This window comes from Ranitomeya variabilis, chromosome 4 (genome assembly GCF_051348905.1).
Source record: "Ranitomeya variabilis isolate aRanVar5 chromosome 4, aRanVar5.hap1, whole genome shotgun sequence".
NCBI classification, from domain to species: domain Eukaryota; kingdom Metazoa; phylum Chordata; class Amphibia; order Anura; family Dendrobatidae; genus Ranitomeya; species Ranitomeya variabilis.
In genome coordinates, this window is record NC_135235.1 from 606844096 (window position 1) to 606859304 (window position 15209).

General features: G+C 42.4%; 1 long non-coding RNA gene and 2 pseudogenes across 1 annotated transcript in view; 1 reads left to right on the forward strand and 2 right to left on the reverse strand.

The window, feature by feature from the left end:
• Positions 1 to 15209, forward strand: part of LOC143769239 (uncharacterized) — a 281786-nt gene that overhangs the window by 217987 nt on the left and 48590 nt on the right. The window lies entirely within an intron of this gene.
• Positions 5922 to 6129, reverse strand: LOC143771330 (U2 spliceosomal RNA; annotated as a pseudogene).
• On the reverse strand, positions 12068 to 12289 carry LOC143770669 (U2 spliceosomal RNA; annotated as a pseudogene).

Below are 15209 nucleotides of genomic sequence, written 5' to 3' on the forward strand. Positions count from 1 at the left end.
CCTGGAGCTACTGGTACTTCACCAGATAATGCCATTTTAAGACCTTCCAGATGCCTTCAGCGTCCAATCCTTCTCCACCTCTACTCTTGTCCCACTTGTATATCACATATAGTCTAGATAGAATTATCCTTATGCAATCATTTACAGGAATCATTTTTCTTTTGAATAATCCCAAATTCCTCACATCCCATAAGCTTTCCATTACACACACCATTATCAACCATAAAATTCTTTCATTCATCTTACCACATGCCCCCATTCCAAACATTGCTACCTTCCAGTTAATGTAACTCACACCAGCTAGTTCTTTACAAAGACCACCCACACCTTTCCACACACTATACGCATAATCACAGTCCCACATCACATGTCTCACAGTTTCACTCGCACCGCATCCGTCTCTTGGGCATACATTCGTTCTAATCAAGTCCCTTCTTTTTTGCACCTCTCTTACAGGCAGTATATCATGCATGGCCATCCATACTACATCCTTCTGTTTATTTGACATTCCACATGTACCCAACTTTTTCCATATATCCGTTCCCTCATTGAAACTCAAATCCTTGATGTCACATTCAATCTCATTTGCTCTCATTTTTTTCCTTACTACTTTTGGTTTTTTAAACTCATTCATAGACACAGCCAACAAATCATTCTTCCTAATAAAACTCTCAATCACCTCATACCACACAGGACACTTAAAGGCGACAGGCACTCTTCCATCTCTTTTCACCCAACATAACCCATACAACATCCATCCAGCCATATATCGCACCATATATGCACCTTTGTTTCTTTTTTCCATTAAGACTACCACTGTTTTAATATAATGGAGGTTCAAAAAAATTCCAATGTCTGGAAAATCCAGACCACCGTTCTCATATGTTTTATATAGATGTTCTCTTTTTAATTTCTCCATTTTACTACCCCAAAAGAATGTAAATATTAATTTTTGTACTCTTTTTATTTTGTTGTATGGGGATGGAAAAACTCCAGCCACATACAGTAAAATGGGCAGTATCACTGCCTTAATTATGAGTATCTTCCCATTCAGTGTCAGGTCACGCATACGCCAAAAATTCAACTTTTTCTCTATCCTTAAGCCACACTCATCCCAGCTTTCTGTCCCGCTTAGATCCTCATTAAACCATACACCCAGCACTTTAATTGGACCTTCCATACATGTCACACCGTCCATCCTAACTCTACTGTCACCAAAACATTTAAAACAGCATTTATCCCAATTTACCCTAAAAGCAGACGCACCACAGAAAAAATCCAATAATAACTTCACTCTACTCATTGACGCAATACTATCACTCACAATCACCACATCATCCATATATCCTAGTACCTTGGCATTCATTCCTTTACTTCCAGGTATTAACATTCCTCTTATGAGTTTTTCTCTCCTAATCATACATAACAATGGTTCAATCACACTGATAAACAATACAGGGGACATAGGGCACCCCTGTCTGACTCCAGACCTGATCAGTAATTTATCACTCAACCATCCATTCACTAAAATTTCACTCGACACCTCACCATACAGACATCTCACACCATCTAAGAATTTTTTTGGGAAACCCATTTTTTCCAACACTTCAAACATAAACACATGCGACACTCTATCGAAAGCTTTCTCAAAATCCAAAGCCAACACCATGCACTTCTGTTTCCTATCTTTACAGTCACCCAGTACATCTCTCAACAACATCAGGTTATCATTTATACATCTCCCAGGCACAGCACATACTTGGTCATCTTCCACAACCTTACCAATTACTTCACGCATACGATTCGCTAATATCTTACTATAGACTTTATAGTCCGAATTTAGCAGTGTAATTGGCCTCCAATTCCCCAATTTTTTCCTTTCCCCTTTTTTATAGATGAGCACAACCACACCTTCCTTCATTGATTCACACAGTTCTCCATTCTCCCACATATACTTACATACTTCTGTCAGATCCGAACCCATGCACTCCCACGCTTTCACATACAATTCAATTGGTAGCCCATCTTTCCCTGGTGTTTTATTTTTCTGAGCACTAAACACCACCTTTTTAACCTCATCCAGAATCACATCATCACACAGGTCCTCACATTCATCATTATTTAATTTTTTCTCCATGCTGTCTAACACCTCAGTCATCAATCCAGAGTCAATCCATTTTTCTTCATACAGTCTACCATAGAAACCCTTTACCTCTTTCATCACACCCTCCCCAGTTACACTCTCATCATTCTCATCCAATAACTCATCCATGTCCGTTTTTTTCCCATTCATTTTTTTGAAGAAATATCTGGTACATTTCTCATTTTTTTCCAGATGTTCTATTTTAGTCCTGTACATTATTTCTTTTCCCTTTCTCTCAATCAGACATTTTAGCTCATTTTTTGCTTGCACTAATAGGTCATCCACATCAATTCCAGACATACTGCATTTTTTTAGCCATTCAATCCGCATATTTAAATCTTTGAATTTATTTCTATACATGGCAGCTTTTTTGTAGCCCCATTTTCTGAAGAATTTTTTTATTTCCTCCTTTACCCAATCCCACCATTCCAACACGCATGCAAACCTATTTTTACAGTATCCCCATCTTTCATACTTCTTCTTAAAATCACTCATCACTCTTTCATCCTCCAGCAGCCTCACATTCAGCTTCCATACACCCCTGCCATGCACAAACCTCCCCTTCTCTTGGAACAGACCCCTCAAGTACTCGTGGTCTGAAAAAGGGACAGAACCTTGATCAAAATTAAAACACTCCAGATTTTTGGAAAAAAACATCCTGTCAATCCTTGACTCAATCCCCCCTCTGTCTGCCCTATATGTAGGTGGTGGATTGCCTGAACTTACCATTGCGGCATCTAAAAAAGAAAAATCAGAAATTAAATGAGATAATTTTTTCCCGGTTACATCACCGCTATCATCTGTGACACAGTTAAAGTCACCAACAAAAATTGTAGGAATCTTTCCTGGTAAAAATAAAGCTAATTTCTCTAGCAGAGCAAGACGCTCTTCCTTACCGGTAGGACTATATACATTCACCACTCTAACCCGCAGCCCCCTATACTTAATAACCGCTATAACACACCGCCCCACCTCCACCACTGTATAACTGTCCATACAGTACTGCTTGTTTCCCAGCAGGATCCCCACACCATCATTTTTATTTACATGTGACCCAGACCATATGTGCTGTCCATGAGGCCAGTCCTGGTCATTCGGAACTTCCGATAATCCGCACTCCTGCAGGCAGTAAATGTCCGCTCCCAGATTTCTCAGATACTTCAGCACAGTAGCCCTGCGTCCTTTAGATTTAATCTGTCTCACATTCAGGGATACGACATTAAGTGCAGCTTTGGCAGCCATGTCAGCACTTTTTGATAAAGGTTTTTACAGACACTCCACTTCTGTGTCAGCCTTCTCCTTCTGGAGGCAGGCAGGCGGACAGGTAAACGCTGGGAGAAGGAACCCCCTCTAAAAAAGCCATGTCAGGGGAGAAGCTGATGGCAGGGTACTCCCTGTCACTGATGGGACTTGCACTGCTCTCATCTGCATAATGGTATGACAGACGGGGCTTCTTCACAGCTTGGCCAGTGTCCTCATCTGCGGACCTCCCTGCTGCTGTGAAGTCCCCCTGCTCCTTCACTTCACACTCACTGTCACTGCCATCCTCCTCCTCCTCTGTCTGCACTGTGTCCCAGGAGACCTGAGGTGCTGTTTTCACCTCCATGTCTCCCTCCCCGCAGGCAGAGAGATGTCCTGGGAGCTGTGAGCTGAGCTCCGTTTCTAGCTCCGCCCCCCGTGACACCTCCTGTGCAGTCACAGATTCCTCAGCCTCTGTAGCCACGCCCCCTGCTCTCTCCTCAGGCTGCCTGTCTGTGTCCGGAGCTCTGGGTGAGTCACACACAGCTGGCTGCTGATTACCTGAGGGGAGCTGATTACCTGAGGTAAGATGATTACCTGCAGCTGCAGGGGAGATTTTCTCCTCAGAAGAAATGGCTCCTGCTTTGCCATGAGGTCGACTTTCCTGCAGAGCATTGCCACCAGAGACTGTAGGGCTGGCAGACGCTACCTGGGCATACAGCCTGGCTCCAGCAGCACTGTTTGCCCTACAATCCCTATACATATGTCCTGCCTCCCCACAGCCATTACACACTATGGGGTTGGTGCAGTTTTTAGCAAAATGTCCAGGTAAGTTGCACTTTCTGCAGAGCATTGCAGTGGGGCAGTTATCCACAATGTGTCCATACTCATTGCATCTCCTGCAGTAGAAGGGGGCTTCAGGGAAAAACAAGTACCCACTATCCCTCCCAATAGAGAAGTTTAGAGGGGGATAATGGATCCCCCCAGGGCCCTGAGGGTCCACACCAAAACGGACAAAGAATTTGTGCTTTCCAGTCCAGAGCCCAGACTCCATGCTGATGACTCTGTGGGCGTACTGGACATAGGAGCAGTGTCTTTTAAGGAATTTCACTATTTCCTCCAGGGGCACAAAGGGATTGTGCATGAATACTACTAGGGGTATGTCCCCTCTAGAATAAAGGACAGTAAAAGTCAGTCCTGTGAGTAGGGCATTCTCAGTATGGTCTCTCAGTGCTCTGTATAAATTCTGGCAGGCTCCAGCAGATGAGAAAATAAGTACATACCGTCCATCCTTCCTGAACTCCTGTAGGCAGACAATGTCCTCCTTCTTCACCTTCAGCGTATCATACAGGATCATATTTACCAGGTATCCCAGCGAGAAATGCATCCTCTTCTCCTGCGCGACATCAATGCGAAATCCATTACGGACCCGGGCGTCTCCGGTCCCTGCGAAGCGGACTACCACTCCCATCTTCTTTAAGATCGCCTTCTCTTTCCTCCACTCCTTTCTTAAGCCATATAGTGACTAAAACCAAGGCATACTACACTTGATCTTAGCCAAAAGGCCGAGAAGCGATACTGAACCCGCTGTGCCCCGTGGGCCGCACCAAGGCCCACCACCAATACCCATTGTGGAGACAGAGCAAAAGATTGCCGCCGCAGGGAGGACATTTTCAGAAACTCTGGAGGCCTTCTCAATGACAGTTCTGCTGTCAATGACAGTTCTGCTGTGTATGTGTGTCTGTGTGTGAGAGACGGAGAGTGTGTGTGTCTGTCTGTCTGTCTGTCTGTGTGTGAGTGTTTGTTCAAGCTGTGCAAGACGCGTTTTGAATCTGCATAACTCCGCCTACTTTGACCACACCCTCCAGCCAGCCCCATTGTGACAGCACATGAATGTTCCGTGCTAAGATTCTATCATCTACTGCGGGCAGCGCACCTGGTTGGTGAAAAGCATTAGAATGCTCACACACACACACACACAGGTGTAGATGGACAAGACAAGCCTATTCAAGATCAGCACAGGCACCATTTTTACTTATTTTTTTCTTTTAAAAATGCATATAATACAACGCATTGAAAAGCCGGTGGTCCACAAGAGGGAGACAATGTTTCAAAAAAGAATTCCTGCGGTCAGAAATGCAGTATGTATGGCAGAACTACTCATTGGATACTTCAATTTAAATAGCAAGTGCTGACAGACAGCAGGGGCCTAGTTTGGTAGCCGACACAGTATATTTGCAACACTGTAAGAAAGGCCTAAATCTTAACACACCTGTTGCAGCAACCAGTAAAGACAAATTGATTGATTGATTGATTGATTGATTGCATATTGAATGCAATGCAATGTTTGACAGACATAGGTGAAAGCAAGGCCAGGCAAGGCGCAGAAAATGTTGCAATTGGCCAGGAGAAATCAAACAAAATGCTACACTTGGCCTGAGAAAAGTGCTTCTTTGACCCTGAAATCAATTCACATAAAGGGTTAAAAGACAACTCGCGCTGATTTCAATTCAATCTGTTTTTAGAAACTGGATCAGAGAAGGAGTGCACTGGTCCCGGAGATACTGCAATAACGGGTCAATGCGTGGAGTGGACAGAGCAAGCTCTTCTTCCATCTCCCTGTTCCAAAAATCCATTTAATATATGGTCCCCAAATAGGGGACGTATCAGATATTAAACTGATAAGAACAGATTTTTTTTTTTTTTTTTTTTTTAACCATTCAGGTTAGTTTTATAGCAAACAGTATGATACCACTCAAAAGTTTGCTAAGTAAAACATATCATCATCATGGTTCCATTTATTCAGCAAAAATGTAACAATAATATACACAGTTAACATCCTGCATAAATTCAGAAAATTAGTTACACAACAAGACCTTACTGATATTTGATAAGGTAATGCCACTTCTTAAACTTCCAAATACCCTCGGCATCTGTACCACCACCGCCTCTGCTGTCCAACTTGTATATTAGGTACAACCTAGAAAGAATTAATCTGACACACTCATTGACAGATAAAGATTTCCTCCTAAACAAACCAAGATTCCTTACATCCCACAAGCTCTCCATCACGCACACCATAATTAACCACAACACCCTATCCTTTGCCCGGCTACAAGCACCGATACCAAACATCGCCACACGCCAATCAATGAAATTCACACCAGCCAAACTTTTACACAATCCACCCACACACTTCCATACACTGTAAGCAAAGTCACAATCCCACATAACATGCCTCACAGTCTCACAACCCCCACATCCCACTCTTGGACACACATCGGTTCTAATCAATTCTCTTCTCTTCTGCACATCTCTCACAGGTAAAATATTATGCAAACACATCCATACCACATCCTTCTGCTTATTTGACATCCCGTACGTATCTAACTTTTTCCAAGCATCAGAAACCTCATTCCCTCTCAACCCAACTATATCACACTCAACCTCATTTACGTTGATTCTTTTTGCCACCTTCTTAGTTTCCCTGAACTCATTCATCGGCACACTCAACAAATCATGCTTCCTCACAAACTTCTCAATCACCTCATACCAAATAGGGCACTTAAAAGCCACTGGGACACTCGCGTCTCTCTTCCTCCAACATAAACCATACAGCATCCAACCAGCAGAATATTTCACCATATACGCCCCTTTATTCCCTTTACCCAACAAAACAACAATTGCTTTAATATAATTGAGACCTAAAAAAATCTCAATATTAGGGAAGGCCAATCCACCATGCTGACAAGCCTTATAAAGGCTCTCCCTTTTCAACTTCTCCATCTTACTACTCCACAGAAAAGTAAAAACCAACTTCTCCACTCTTTTAATTTCCCTGAAAGAGGAAGGAAAAACCATCGCCACATAAAGTAAAATGGGGAGAATCACAGCCTTTATAATCAAAACTTTACCACGCAGAGTCAAATCTCTCATACGCCAAAAATTCAATTTTCGCTCGACCCGCATACCACACTCCTCCCAACTCTCCTTCCCTTTTAAGTCATCATTAAATAAAACACCCAGAATCTTAATCGCACCCTCTTCACATTTTACACCATCCATACAAATACTATTATCCCCAAAGCATTTAAAACTGCATTTATTCCAATTTACCCTAAAACCAGACGCACCACAGAAAAAATCCAAAAGCAACTTAACTCTACTTAAAGAAGCAATACTCTCACTCACAACCACCACGTCATCCATATACCCTAACACTTTCACTTGCTTACCCCCACTCCCAGGCACTAACAATCCTCTCATCACTTTCTCACGTCTTATCAAACATAACAATGGTTCAATTACACATATAAACAATATAGGGGACATTGGGCATCCCTGCCTAACACCTGACATGATCTTCACTTTCTCACACAACCAACCATTAACTAGAAACTCACTAGACACACAATCATACAACGACCTTACGCTATTCACAAATTCCCTAGGAAATCCCATCTTATCTAAAACTTTAAACAAAAACACGTGTGAAACCCTATCAAAGGCCTTCTCAAAATCAATAGCTAAAACCATACATTTCTGCTTCCTGTCCCTACAATCCCCAATCATATCCCTCAATAATAACAAGTTATCACTCATACTTCTCCCAGGCACAGCACATACTTGACCATCATCCACTACACTTCCAACCACAACACGCATACGGTTTGCCAATAACTTACTGTAGATTTTATAATCTGAGTTAAGCAAAGTTATGGGCCTCCAATTCTCTAAACGCTTCTTATCACCTTTTTTATACACAAGAACAACCACACCTTCTTTCATTGAGTCACACAATCTACCATGCTCCCACATATACTTACATACTTCAGTCAAATCTGCTCCCAAAATCTCCCATGCTTTCACATATAATTCTACCGGTATTCCATCCTTCCCAGGAGTTTTGTTCTTTTTTGCACTCCATACCACATTCTTTACCTCATCCATAATCACTTCTTCACATAAAATGTCACGCTCCTCAGAATCGAGTTTCTTCTCCACATTACTTAGCACTTCAAGAACAAGCCCGGAGTCAATCCATTTCTCATCATACAACTTACTGTAAAACTTTTTCACTTCTTTCAGTACATCCTCTCCTGTAGAAGTAGATCCACTCTCATCCACAATCACAGACATATCAGTCTTCCTACCACTCATCTTTTTGAAAAAGAACCTTGTACACTTTTCATTTTCCTCAAAATGCTCAACTTTGGTACGGAAAATAATTTCTTTCCCTTTCTCATCAATCACACGTTTTAACTCATTCTTAGCATCCGTAAGCTGATCAGATAAATCCACACCACTTGCAACACACTTTCTCAGCCAATCAATTCGCCTGTTGAGGTCATTAAACCTTTTTCTATATCTGGCAGCTTTTCTATAGCCCCATTTTTTGAAAAAAAATTTAAAACGTACTTTCACCCAATCCCACCAATCAAGCACACATTCAAAGTCCTTCTTACGCATACACCATCTCCTATACTTTATTTTAAATTCACTCATTACTTCCACATCCTCTAGCAAACTTACATTCAACTTCCATAACCCACCCCCATATGCTAGGTCACCATTTGCACTAAACACACCCCTTAAACATTCGTGATCCGAAAAAGGAACCTTATGTTGCGAAAAATCTGAACACACCATATTTTTAGAAAATAACATCAAATCAATTCTAGATTCGATCTCACCACGGTCAGCATGATACGTCGGCGGTGGTGGCATGCCAAACTTAATAATTGCTGCGTCTAGAAAAGAAAAGTCAGAAATTAAATGGGACAATTTCTTTCCCGTAATATCACAATTACCTTCTGTGACACAATTAACATCACCAACAAAAATAGAGGGAAATTTTCCTGGAAGAAAAAAACATAATTTTTCAAGTAGAGCAAGCCGCTCCTCCTTTCCTGTAGGGCAATATAAATTAATAATTCTTACCCGCCACCCCCTGTAACTCAAAAACACAATTAAACAACGTCCCACCTCCACCACCGTATAACTATCTATTACAATTTCTTTATTACCCACTAATATTCCCACCCCATCATTTTTATTAATGCTAGACCCCGACCAGACATGCTGTCCATAAGGCCAGTCATTATCATTAGGAGCATCCACAATACCACACTCTTGAAGGCAATATACATCAGCTCCTAAATGTTTCAAGTAGTCCAAAACAGTTGCTCTCCTGTTCTTGGATCTGATTTGCCTTACATTAAGGGACACAATGTCCCAACCAGATTGGCAAGGCATAACAGAAAACCCTAACCTTCAGTCAACACCTCTAACTCAACCATTATCATCCAGATGAGTGAGCACCCCGAAGGAGTTGGCATCCTCCGGGATTCCAAGGTAAGGGGCGTCCGGAGAAAACACAGGATGAGGATACACCCGATCACTTACAGGACTGAGCTCCCCCTCATTAATGGATGAAACCTCTCTTCTAGGTTTTTTACAGGAAACCCCTGAAGCATCATCATCCTCAGAGGACCTAATGGAAGAAAAGTCACCTTGTCCACGAGCCTCGGCTACCTCAATGACAGTATCACTCCAGGAAAATGCAGGGGACTTAGATAGGGCCACATCCATCTCTCCCTCACCACAGACTTCAGACTGATGAGGGAGGTCCACATCCACTTCCGAAACTTCCATACCTGGCAAAGCAGGGCCCGGAGATTCCACCAGGGCCTGGACATCCTCCTGGTAGTCCTCGATCTCAGGTAGCTCTGTCACCTCACCGAGTTCTGTGGCTTCTACCTGTGAAACAACATCAGCAACCGGGACAGCAGGCCTACTTTGGGCCACTTCAGAGAAGGACCTAGGCCTGACTTTGGCCTTACAATCCCGAAGAACATGACCCTCCTCCCCACATACATCACATATCACCTGGTTGGAACAATCCTTCGCCATATGTCCGGCTCTGTTGCACTTTCTGCAGGTCGGCAGTTCCCCGCAGCACTCCTGGACATGACCAAACCTGTTGCATCTCCTGCAGTATAATGGTGCCTCAGGGAAAAACAAAAAGCCAGAGTCTCTCCCAATTGTAAAGTTTAAGGGGGGATAATGAATGCCTCCCGGACCACTAGGGTCGACCCCAAACCTCACAAAGAACTTATATTTCCCAGTCCAGAGACCTTCTTCATTTAGAACTTTATGGGAAAATTGCACATAAATGCAGTGTCTTCTCAGGAATGCAACGATACTATCCAAAGGGGTGAAAGGATTATGCATAAAGACCACCAAGGGAATATCCCCTTTAGAATACAGCACCGTGAACGTAAGTCCGTCCAGCTGAGGGTGATCCGAAAGAACTTTCAAAGCTTTGAAGAGGTTCTGACAAGCAGACATGGAGGAAAGAACAAGCACATACCTCCGCAATTTCCGAAATTCCTGTAGGCAGATGATCTCAGACTTCGGGATCCTCAAGATTTCGTAGAAGATGGCGTTAACCAAGTAGGAAAGCGAAAAATGGTCCTTCTTCTCCTCAGAGACTTCGATGCGGAAACCATTCTTGACCCGGGCATCCCCGGTCCCAGCAAAGAGAAGCTTGACTCCCATCGTCAACGGCTTCAGGGATCGCCTTCCCGTTTCCTCCTCACTCTCCCCCTATAGCAGCATCCGGCTTAAGCCACCTAAGTGGCGATGCCGGAAGGCCGAGGGAAAGCACTCAAGGAACCTCCTGGACAGACACTTGATCTGAGCCAAAAGGCCGAGAAGCGATACTGAACCCGCTGTGCCCCGTGGGCCGCACCAAGGCCCACCACCAATACCCATTGTGGAGACAGAGCAAAAGATTGCCGCCGCAGGGAGGACATTTTCAGAAACTCTGGAGGCCTTCTCAATGACAGTTCTGCTGTCAATGACAGTTCTGCTGTGTATGTGTGTCTGTGTGTGAGAGACGGAGAGTGTGTGTGTCTGTCTGTCTGTCTGTCTGTGTGTGAGTGTTTGTTCAAGCTGTGCAAGACGCGTTTTGAATCTGCATAACTCCGCCTACTTTGACCACACCCTCCAGCCAGCCCCATTGTGACAGCACATGAATGTTCCGTGCTAAGATTCTATCATCTACTGCGGGCAGCGCACCTGGTTGGTGAAAAGCATTAGAATGCTCACACACACACACACACAGGTGTAGATGGACAAGACAAGCCTATTCAAGATCAGCACAGGCACCATTTTTACTTATTTTTTTCTTTTAAAAATGCATATAATACAACGCATTGAAAAGCCGGTGGTCCACAAGAGGGAGACAATGTTTCAAAAAAGAATTCCTGCGGTCAGAAATGCAGTATGTATGGCAGAACTACTCATTGGATACTTCAATTTAAATAGCAAGTGCTGACAGACAGCAGGGGCCTAGTTTGGTAGCCGACACAGTATATTTGCAACACTGTAAGAAAGGCCTAAATCTTAACACACCTGTTGCAGCAACCAGTAAAGACAAATTGATTGATTGATTGATTGATTGATTGCATATTGAATGCAATGCAATGTTTGACAGACATAGGTGAAAGCAAGGCCAGGCAAGGCGCAGAAAATGTTGCAATTGGCCAGGAGAAATCAAACAAAATGCTACACTTGGCCTGAGAAAAGTGCTTCTTTGACCCTGAAATCAATTCACATAAAGGGTTAAAAGACAACTCGCGCTGATTTCAATTCAATCTGTTTTTAGAAACTGGATCAGAGAAGGAGTGCACTGGTCCCGGAGATACTGCAATAACGGGTCAATGCGTGGAGTGGACAGAGCAAGCTCTTCTTCCATCTCCCTGTTCCAAAAATCCATTTAATATATGGTCCCCAAATAGGGGACGTATCAGATATTAAACTGATAAGAACAGATTTTTTTTTTTTTTTTTTTTTTTTTTTTTATCTCCCTCAGATGGGGAATTTCACGGTCTAGAAAACCATAACCGAAGAAACATACCCAAACAGCTGTGTCAAAAAACAAACACAAAATGCCGTTCCCATCATCATCGGAAAAATTCTTTCTTTTACAAAATACATATTTACTCAAAACAGAAAAAACAAATCAAGAAGTATTAACAAAATATCTCCACTTCTTTACCTTCCAAATGCCCTCAGCATCAAGCTCTCCTCTCTTCTTCACCTCCCACAAATAACAAACATACAATTTCCCCAAAATCACCTTCACACAATCCTTAACTAAAATAGCTTTTCTCTTGAAAACATACACATTCCTTACATCCCATAACACTTCCTTTATACACGCAAGCATTAACCACAACACTCTTCCTCTCTCCCCATCACACATTCCCAAACCAAACATGAACACCTCAAAAGTTAACAGACTCACACCACCCAATTCTTTACATAAAGGCCCCATTCTTGCAATCACATTCCTAGCATACTTACAATTCCAAAAAACATGTATCACACTCTCACTTCCACCACAACCCTCTCTCGGACACATCTCACTTCTCACCAAACCACGGTTCCTTTGAAATTCTCTAACAGGTAACACTCCATGCAATGACTGCCACACAATCTCACTCTGTCTGTTTGTCATACCATCCATTCGTACCCTCTTCCACACCTCCTGTACATCCGACCCTCTAACCATATTTATTCCACACTCCATCTCTCTACACCCAATCATCCTATACACAGCCTTCTTATTACTCAACAACCTAATATCCACATCACACAGCTCATACTTCACCAAGAATTTATAAACCCACACATACCATACAGGCACTTCAAAAGCCACCGGACACCGCAAATCTCTCTCCCACCACTTTAAACGAAACAAATAAACCCCAAACAAATATCTACACATACATGAATATTTTCCATCCGCCCTAATCATCCTCAACACATACACCACGCTATTTACACCAAAAAACACTTCAAGGTTAGGAAAATTTAAACCACCTTTCTCCAAATGCTTCATCAAAGTTTCTCTCTTAGCCCTCTCCATTCTAGAATTCCATAAAAAAACAAACAATACCCTATTTAACCCCCTCAGACACATATGCCCTGGTGGAAAAACCAGAGCGATATACAAAAAAAATAGGCAACACCACGCTCTTTATAATCAAAATTTTCCCAAAGAAGGTAAGGTTTCTCAACCTCCAAAAACACAACTTCCTTTCAACTTTCTCTTTCGCATCATCCCAACATTCCTTCCCATCCAGACTCTCAGAAAACTTTACACCCAACACCTTGATAGGCCCTTTTACTTCATTCACACCAACATCCTTACTCAAAGATCCTCCCCCAAAACTCTTACATTCACTTTTCTCCCAATTAACTTTAAAAGCAGACGCACCACAAAAAATAGACACTAACAATTTTACCCGCCCCACTGAACATTCCGAATCACATAATACACACACGTCATCCATATAGCCACTAACCTTCCATTCCCTACCCCCTCCACCCGGCACTTGTACACCCCGAATCACCTTATCCTTTCTCAACATACACAGCAATGGCTCAATAGCACAAATAAAAGCCACAGGGGACAAAGGGCACCCCTGACGCACACCCGAAAAAACATTCACTCTCCTCCCAACATAACCATTCATCAAAACACAGCTATAAGTATTCTTATATAGACTTCTCACTCTCCCAACAAACTCAGCCGGAAAACCCATTTTTAACAACACTCTAAACAAAAAACTATGCGACAACCTATCATACGCTTTTTCAAAATCTAAACTTAACAAAAACACTCCTCTCTTGCGACTCTTACAATCCCACAAACAATCCCTCAACATGCACACACACTCATGTATACGCCTTCCAGGCACCGCACAACACTGTTCATCCCCAATCACACTCCCTATCACATCACGCATTCTATTTGCCATTACTTTTGCATAGATCTTATAATCGCAGTTTAATAACGTTATCGGTCTCCAATTCTTTATATTTCTCAGATCACCTTTCTTTGGTATTAACACAACCATTCCCGCACGCATACTCTCAGCTACCTTCACATTTGCCCACATATATTTACAAACCTCCACAAAATCCTTACCAATCACCTCCCACATCACTCGATAAAACTCTACCGGAAGACCATCTTCCCCCGGCGTTTTATTTAACGCCATACTATTCATCACCTTCCATACCTCATCATCAGTCAACTCACTCATCACACTCCCTTTCTCTACCTCACTCAAATTATTCTCTAGCACACTCAACACTTCATTTTCCAAATTTCCATCCCTCCACTTCACCGCATACAGATCCTCATAAAACTTTGCTACTTCCTCACACATATCCTCCCCACATACTTCCCTCCCATCAGTCCCACACAGCACATTCATACTTTGTTTCTCCCCAAAAACCTTTTTGAAAAAAAAACGTGAGCATTTCTCATCATGCTCCAATTTATCAACCTTAGACCTAAAAACAATACTCCTTCCCCTCTCCATCAAAAATTCATGAATTTCCTTTTTAACCGACAAAATTTCCTCCTCCACCACCACTCCACCTTCCCTTAATTTATATAATAAATTTAAACGCGCATTTAAACCTACAAATTTTCCTCTTTTACTTGCAGCAACCTTATAACCTAAATCTTTAAAGAAAGATTTTGTCTGTTTTTTAACCCAATCCCACCAATCACACACATCCCGAAAACCACTCTTACCCTTACACCACTCCTTATATTGTCTTGCATACATCTTTCTCACTTCCACATTCTCCAACAAACTACTATTTAATTTCCATAAGCCTCTACCAAACACCCCATTTACATCTATATCCACCTCACATGACACGCACACATGATCTGAAAACAAAACACTCTCCTGCTTATAACTAATAGAAGCCATATTTTTGGAAACAAAACAATAAT